This window comes from Triticum aestivum, chromosome 6D (genome assembly GCF_018294505.1).
Source record: "Triticum aestivum cultivar Chinese Spring chromosome 6D, IWGSC CS RefSeq v2.1, whole genome shotgun sequence".
NCBI classification, from domain to species: Eukaryota; Viridiplantae; Streptophyta; class Magnoliopsida; order Poales; family Poaceae; genus Triticum; species Triticum aestivum.
Window position 1 is genome coordinate 327197025 of NC_057811.1, and position 9082 is coordinate 327206106.

Sequence of the window (9082 nt, forward strand, 5' to 3'; positions counted from 1 at the left end):
GCACTAATAATAACAGGATATATCAAGATAAGCATATTTAAGAGTATCGGCTAATGGTTTAAGCTCAAACATGGGATCACCCTTGGGTGGAGGAGGATCCCCTAGAATTTCAACAGGCAAGCTGTGTTTCAAAATAGGTCCCTGTTTAAAGAATACTTCATCTAATTCCCTTCTTTCATTCATAAACATATCATTTTCATGGTCTAGCAAATATTGTTCTAAGGGATCATCAGGAGGCACGGCAATAGAAGCAAGACCAATAATTTCATCTTTACTAGGCAATTCTTTATCATGGGGTTGTCTACGGAATTTAGCAAAATTAAAATCATGAGACATATCCCCTAAACCAATAGTAACAACATCCTTTTTGCAATCTATCTTAGCATTAACAGTATTCAAGAAGGGTCTACCAAATATAATGGGGCAAAAGTCATCTTGTGGGGAACCAAGAACAAGAAAATCAATAGGATATTTAACTTTCCCACACAAGACTTCAACATCTCTAACAATCCCAACTGGTGAAATAGTATCTCTATTTGCAAGCTTAATAGTAACATCAATATCTTCCACCTTAGCAGGTGTAATATCATGAATAATTTCTTCGTATAAAGAATGAGGTATTGCACTCGCACTAGCACCCATATCACATAATCCATGATAGCAATGATCTCCTATTTTAATAGAAATAACATGCATGCCTACAACAGGTTTATGTTTATTTTTAGTATTGGGTCTAGCAATTCTAGCAGCTTCATCACAGAAGTAAATAACATGCCCATCAATATTATTGGCTAAGAGATCTTTAACCATAGCAATACTAGGTTCAACTTTAATTTGCTCAGAGGGTTTGGCTGTTCTAATATTACTTTTGTTGACCACAGTTGAAGCTTTAGCATGATCCTTTATTCTAACAGGGAAAGGTGGTTTCTCAACATAAGCAGTAGGAACAATAGGATCAACATTATAGGTGATAGTCTTTTCTTCAACTTTAATAGGTTCAACTACTTTTACTCCAATGGGAGGATGATATTTAAACCACTTCTCCTTGGGGAGATCAACATGAGTAGCAAATGATTCACAGAAAGAAGCTACTATCTCAGAGTCAAGTCCATATTTAGTGCTAAATTCACGGAAAACATCGGTATCCATAAAAGATTGAACACAATCAAACTTAGGTGTTATACCTGACTCCATACCATCGTCGAGTTCCCAATCTTCAGAGTTGCGTTTAATTATTTCCAATCAGTCCCATTTGCATTCAATAGTCTTCATCATAAAAGAACCAGTACAAGAAGTATCGAGCATGGAGCGATTATTGAGAGAAAGCCGAGCATAAAAAATTTGAATAATAATTTCTCTTGAGAGCTCATGATTGGGGCATGAATATAACATTGAGTTAAGCCTCCCCTAAGCTTGAGCGATGCTTTCTCCTTCGCGAGGCCAAAAATTATATATATAATTACGATCACGATGAACCTGATGCATAGGATAAAACTTTTGATGAAATTCCAATTTCAATCGGTTGTAGTTCCATGATCCAATATCATCGCATAGCCTAAACCATGTCAATGCCTTTCCCTTCAAAGATAAAGGGAAGACCTTCTTATTGATAACATCCTCGGGCATACCTGCAAGCTTAAATAATCCACAAACTTCATCCACATATATTAGGTGCAAATCGGGATGCAATGTTCCATCTCCTGTAAAAGGATTAGCTAGCAGTTTCTCTATCATACCCGAAGGAATTTCAAAGTAAACATTTTCAGTAGGTTCAGTAGGTTGAGGAGCAACTCTTTGCTCTACTGGTCGGGGTGAAGATACCCCGAACAAGCCCCTCAAAGGATTATTTTCCATAGTAACAAGTGACAGTAGATTTCAACACACTTATAAATTTTTCCTTACCAAATTCCACTTACTAAAGGCACTTCACTCCCCGGCAACGGCGCCAGAAAAGAGTCTTGATGACCCACAAGTATAGGGTATCTATTGTAGTCCTTTCAATAAGTAAGAGTGTCGAACCCAACGAGGAGCAGAAGGAAATGACAAGCGGTTTTCAGTAAGGTATTCTCTGCAAGCATTGAAATTATCGGTAACAGATAGTTTTGTGATAAGGTAATTTGTAACGGGTAACAAGTAACAAAAGTAAACAAGGTGCAACAAGGTGGCCCAATCCTTTTTGTAGCAAAGGACAAGCCTGGACAAACTCTTATATAAAGGAAAACGCTCCCGAGGACACATGGGAATTATCATCAAGCTAGTTTACATCATGCTCATATGATTCGCGTTCGTTACTTTGATAATTTGATATGTGGGTGGACCGGTGCTTGGGTACTGCCCTTTCTTGGACAAGCATCCCACTTATGATTAACCCCTCTTGCAAGCATCTGCAACTACAAAAGAAGTATTAAGGTAAACCTAACCATAGCATGAAACATGTAGATCCAAATCAGCCCCTTACGAAGCAACGCATAAACTAGGGTTTAAGCTTCTGTCATTCTAGCAACCCATCGTCTACTTATTACTTCCCAATGCCTTCCCCTAGGCCCAAATAATGGTGAAGTGTCATGTAGTCGACGTTCACATAACACCACTAGAGGAAAGACAACACACATCTCATCAAAATATCGAACGAATACCAAATTCACTACAAAACAATACACTTCCGTGATGATACGTGTTTGTCACAGTAGGTCGCGTTTTTTGTCATGCATGTACATCCATGACAAATTTATGACAGAATCAAGATAGCCATACCTGTGTCGTCGTAGAAGTGTTCCATGACATTACCAAAATTATCATCACGGAAGTGTCCACTTCCATGACGATAAATCACGCGTCACAAAAGTGCTTTCGTCAAGGGTGACCGACACGTGGCATCCACCGTAACGGAATGCCGTTAAGCTATCGGGTCGGGTTTTGGATCCGATAACCCGTTAATAGCCCCGACCAATGGGGATTTTCCACGTGTAAAATCATCATTGGCTAGAGGAAACACGTGTCGGCTCATCGTTGGGACAGATGTCATCCACTCACTGGACAGAAGGCGCCTATGATACGTCGACACGTGGCACGGCCCAACAGTGGCCCATTCCTGTGAAAAGGCTGGCCCGTTTGACTTGGTCAAAAGCTGGCGGGCCGGCCCATGGAAAGCCTGTTAACGGCCTGTTCGCATATAGCCCATTTACAGCCCTCTAACCCAAGGCCCATTATGCCCTATCCGAATTAGGCCCAGTAGCGTCATCTGGGCCATCCAATATGATTCCAGCCCATTTTCACTTCTGGCCCATGTATAGCCCATGACGTCTTTCGGCCCATATGAGGCCCTTTGTAACTCTTGGCCCATTAGCGGCCTGTGCTGAAACTGGCCCGTAATGAACAGTGTATTACTTTACACCCATTAACGGCCCGTGGTGAAACTGGCCCGTAATGAACAGTGTATCACTTTATACCCATTAACGGCCCGTTATTCCATTGGGCCGTTTCTAGCCCAAGTTAACTTTCGGCCTTCTGAGGGCCCATTTATCTTGGGCTCATTTGCAGCATTCGGTTACTTACGGCCCGTTACTGTCATTTTCTGCTTGTGGGCCAAATTCAGCCCGTCGTTACAGTCGGCCCGTTTGTGGACCGTTAGTCTGTTGGGCCATTTTCATAGCATCACCAAATACGGCCTATTAACGATGGCCCGTTATGGTCGGCCCATGAACGGACGATTCCAACTCTAGCCCATTTACGGCCATAATGCGATCTGTTTGGCCCATGTTTGGCCAATCGATCATACGGCCCGTATAAGGCCCATTGATGATACGGCCCGCAGAAGGCCCATTGTTTCTACGGCCCGTAGAAGGCCCACTGTTTCTACGGCCAGTAGGAGGCTCAGTGTCACTACAGTAAATATTAGCCCATGGTTATTGTGGCCTAGTTTTAAAAAATAGGTTATTGCAGCCACTAGCTAACCGCGGAAAAAGAACTGCAATGACTACAAGCAAACAAATAAACAAGACAACAAGGAAATAAATAAGCAAGCAACTAACGCTAGGCTATCACGGCTATTACACATATTACATCCACTGGGCATCAAAGTTCGCCACCAGTGCAAATATAGGGAACAAAGCAGCATATCATATACACTGGTTGTCAAAGTTGGCGACCAGCGCAAATAAACGCCGCAGCAAAACAAATCCAGAACTGAAACCACTTCAGAAGATCTCAAGAAACAATATCCTGGGTACCCATAATGCTGGCAAGATGCTTAGCAAGCTTATTAACTTTCTCTTGTTTGACGCTTAAATCCTCCAGCGCTTGCTGTTGCACCAGAAAATATGCATCTGAATTCTGCAGGGACTTCCTCAGTCCTTCAGCTTCCTGTCGCAGCACATCTGATCGATGTCTTTCAACTTGAAGTTGAGACTCAAGAAGACGAACTAATTCAGGCAGCGAGTTCGAAGAGCTTGTGCCAGCAGTAGTGGCCAGTAACTCAAACACTACATCAAGACAGGACTTTTGGGTTCCCTCACTGTCGTCAAGATAGTTTTTATCAGCTTTCTTGGAGACCAACAGGGATGTCTCACTATCTTGAACCTTATCTGCATTACTTCCTTTACCATTGGATAACGCGGTACTGTTCTCCAATATTTTGTCCGCATTCTAAAAGAGAAACAAGTAGACACATCACATGTTTACCATGTTGTATATGAAACTCATTTTGGTAAATGAGTTCAGTAGTAAAGTGGACAGGATAACAACATGAAACAAACATATATCTATGTACCATGGTCACTTTATGGTCTATATCATTCTAGTTTTTGTTGCCAAATCAAGATAGAGACACAGTTCAAATAATCATTGTTCAAGACAAAGCAGAATAGACAGAATATAAGTGTGGGTAACTATAGAGGAATAACAACACTTGTAATGTGCATGACATGAGAACATAATTGTTTATTCTATTGAAACTGAAATCAACATAGAGCAGGTTACAACAGCAAACCAGTTAAAGAAATAGGTTTAAACATACCTGTTGCGCCATTGGAGTTTCAATTCCATCCTTCAAATTTGAAAATAGTTGGTATGAGTAAATACAGTAATGCAAGAGCAAAGGAGTATGAACCATAGCTACAGAACCTGAGCTGAGAACAAATCTTCTTCTCCTGTAAGCGTTGAGTTGGGATTCGGAGTGGTGGTCCTCGTGCTTTGGGCACTGCAGTTCCCTTACTAACTGCTCGTGTTTGGGTGCTCTGTGGTGGAGACGGTGCTGTGTCAACTGGAACTGGGTTACTATCTGCCGGAGTTGGGGTTAGAAGGGGTGTAGCTGGTTCTCTGTCCAACCGGGTAGGGGTACAATCTGCGAGAGTCTGGGTTATGTGTGGTGGATCTGGTCCTTGGGCAAGTACAACCGTGGTTCTATCTGCATCAACTGGTAGCACTATCTTTTCTGAAGACCGTGTTGTTACTCCCTTAGATACTGCCATCACGCTCTCCAATTCAAATGGCTGATAAACAAGAAAAGTAATTGAAAGTATATACATTGTATGATAGACAGGTGCAATGGATAGTGGGGAATAAAAGAGGGCATGAAATAATTCATATTTATGTTGTCTAACCAAACAGGATAGCATGACACTATTTCACATATATGATGGCTAACTAAACAGGATAGCATGACACAATTTCACATTATGATGGCTAACTAAAAAAGATGGAAAGACATAGTTCAAAATACGAGACTATGTAAACAGGATGACATGACATAACTATATAATGTGTTTATTAAATAGGTTGGCATGCCATAATTCACATACATTCACGGATAGAATGCCATAATTCAAAATATGATGACTGTAAACACTAAACAGGATGAGATGATATAACTATATGATGTCTTTATTAAATGGGTTGCCATGCCATAATTCAGATAGATGATGTGTATGTACTATGTAAACATGATGGCATGATATAATTCGAATATATGATTTATATAGTAAGCAAGTAAGCAGATGGCAATCCATATATGATGTAAAAACTAAGCAATGCAAGACAACATGCATGACATGGGTAATATAACCCTGCCAAGTTTGAGCATAGACCTCAGGGGGGAAATAGGACTGGTCATCAGTCTCTGAATCCTCCTCTGAGGAGCTCTCTGTAACCAGCAAGATGTCTGCTTCAGCAGGTAGCATTGTCTGCTCTGAATACCTTGTTTTCACTCCAGATACTTCCATCACCGCTTCAAATGGCTAATGCATAGGAAGAGTAGTTGAATATACAAACGTTGTCGACAAATGGAATACGTAATACAAAAAATGATAGCATGATATAATTCACATACACGATGATTGGCTAAACAGCATGGCATTGCATAATTCACATATATAATGCCTTTGCAACAAGATAGCATTGTACAATTCACATATATAATGTCTTGCAACAAGATGGCAATGCATAATTCACATATATGGTAATTAGACACTGAACAGGTGGCATTCACACAAAGCATGTCTAAACTAATCAAATGACATAGCAATGCGAGACACCATACGCACGATATGAGCAACATAACCCTGCCAAGTTAGAGCATACACCTCGGGGGGGATAGGACTGGTCATCTGTCTCTGAATCCTCCTCTGAGGAGCTATCCGTAACCAGCAAGATATGCGCTTCGTCAGATAGCATAGTCTGCTCTGAAGACCTTGTTTTCACTCCAGAATTTGCCATCACCATGTTAAATGGCTGATGCACACGAAGAGCAGTTGAATGTACTAACATTGTTCACAAATGTAATATGTAACGAAAAAAAAGGATGGCCTGATATAATTTACATATAAGATGACTGGCTAAGCAGGATGGCATTGCAAAATTCACATATATGATGCCTGGCTAAACAAGATGGCGTTGCATAATTCACATAAACGATGAATAAAATAAACAGATGGCATTCGCACAAAGGATGTCTAAACTAAGCAGATGACATATTTGATGTATAAAGTAAGCAATGCAAGACACCATATGCATGATATAACCAACATCAGCATGCCAAGTTAGAGCGAAGACCTCAGGGGGTAAATAGGAGTTGTCTTCTCCTTCTGAATCCCCCTCAGAACAGATATCTTCCTCTCGATTACAATCCGAAATGCGTGGAGGGGGCTGCCTTTGCGCCTACCATGGAGCGACGTCTGCATGAAATTTTATTGCCACGCAAGGCTCGTCTCTTTTGCTCTACATGTTCAGTTCCATTGTTTACAATAACTGTCATGCATAGGAATAAAACATAGTGAGATTATGTAAGGAGTGCATGCAGAAATCCAGAGTGATGGTAGCAACCTGTGGATAGACCCAAAACCAATAATAGCAGGCAGATAATGGCTTCAGTTAAAAAATATAGATAATGGCTTCTTTACTGTTTGTTTCCCACCAAACATGAAACTCATAGTAGACACCGGAGATTAACCAGATAGTAGATAGATACTATTGATAGCGGCCCCGATATGTACCCCACAACCATTTAAAAACTCAAGTTTGACCATTAGTTTGGAGCTGACTCAGAGTCTAATCGGTGAACAGGACGATAAAGTAGCATGTAATATTAAGCGATGCATAACGTAAGCAGACATGAAAGAGTGCGACCTCTCTTGCGGACCCGTGTAGTCCTCGAGGTCATCTGCTCGGTTGATGATGGTAATGCATTTTTCATGGCTGCCAGCGGCGGGGAAGAAGATCTGAGGCGGCGAAAGACAGTCTGGAGGCCGGATCCCTGCTGTGTTGGACCCTTCTGTCGTTGGAGCAGCTGAGCTGGGGTGGACGACGGCGCAGCAGGAGCGGGACAAACCACGCAAGGTTTTCTTTGACAACTATCTGTAAGAGAAGTAATTCTGTAAGGGCTCGTTTGAATTGGAGGATTCCAACAATGCAGGGATAGGAAATAGACAGGAATAGGATAGGAATGCACGTGCAAAACAGAGAATTTAAAAACACAGGATTTCTGCCAATCTGGGTGTTTGATTCACAACAATTGGAAGATCACAAGATGCAAAGAAGCATGGTGAGATTAAGTCAAACCACAAGAAAATGTACGGTTATAATGCTATTATGCTACTATCTCTTAGTCTTGTGCTTCATGAATAGGAATTTGAAAAGGAGGACAAGTGAAAATTAAAATTCCTACATTTTTTCTTTCAAGGAGACACTAAAGGAACAAATCCGTGTGCTCAGTGGACAATATATATAACATGTAGAGTAAAAAAGAGATGCAACAAGTGTACAACCTCTTTGGCGAAGCCATGTCGATCTCAGCGTGATTGGGTTGGCCGGTGAGGATGCTCTGGCTGACTTTGCTGTCGGAGGAGGGGAAGAAGATCTTAGGCGTCTGGAGATGGAGCCCGAGGTATTGCTCCGCTGTGATGGAAGGTTTCGTTGTTGGAGCAGCTCCGGTGAGTTGTACGACGCCGAGGCTGAAGCAGGACAAGAGAGACAACGAACAACGTTAACCTGGGTGGAATTCTAATAGCATCTCCAATACATGACGTAAAATACATAACCACAAAGTGCTAGATGTAAAATACATCAGCCGCTCATCTCTGAAACTTAACTGTCGAAACTGAACTTAACAGTCGAAACTGAACTTAATGGTCGAAACTAAACTTAACTGTCGAAACTGAATTTTGCTGTCGAAACTGAATTTTGTTGTCGAAACTGAACGCACTAGCAAGGTGAGGCTACATGTGGGTCAACTGACTTTTTCATCTCTGGTCAGTCGATTTTGCAGCCGTTGGATACGAAATCAAGGGCCTGCCGTTCATCTTCAACCTCCACCCCCCTGAGCCGCCAGCCACCACCGGCCAAACAGCAGCCCCCCGCCGCCCGCGGCCGGCGGTGCGCCGCCCCGCCCGCCCCGAAAACACTCCCCACCGCCGGTCCGCCGCCGCCCTGGCCATCACTCTAGGCCCCCCATGCCGAGCTTTTTCTCCGACGATCCCCACGCCACCGCCCCGCCAACACCCCGCCACCGCCGGCGACCACCGCCCCCATCCTGAACCCTAAGATAGATAGTGGGGTACCTCTCCGGCGAGCCCCCCTCCCCGCTGCGGCT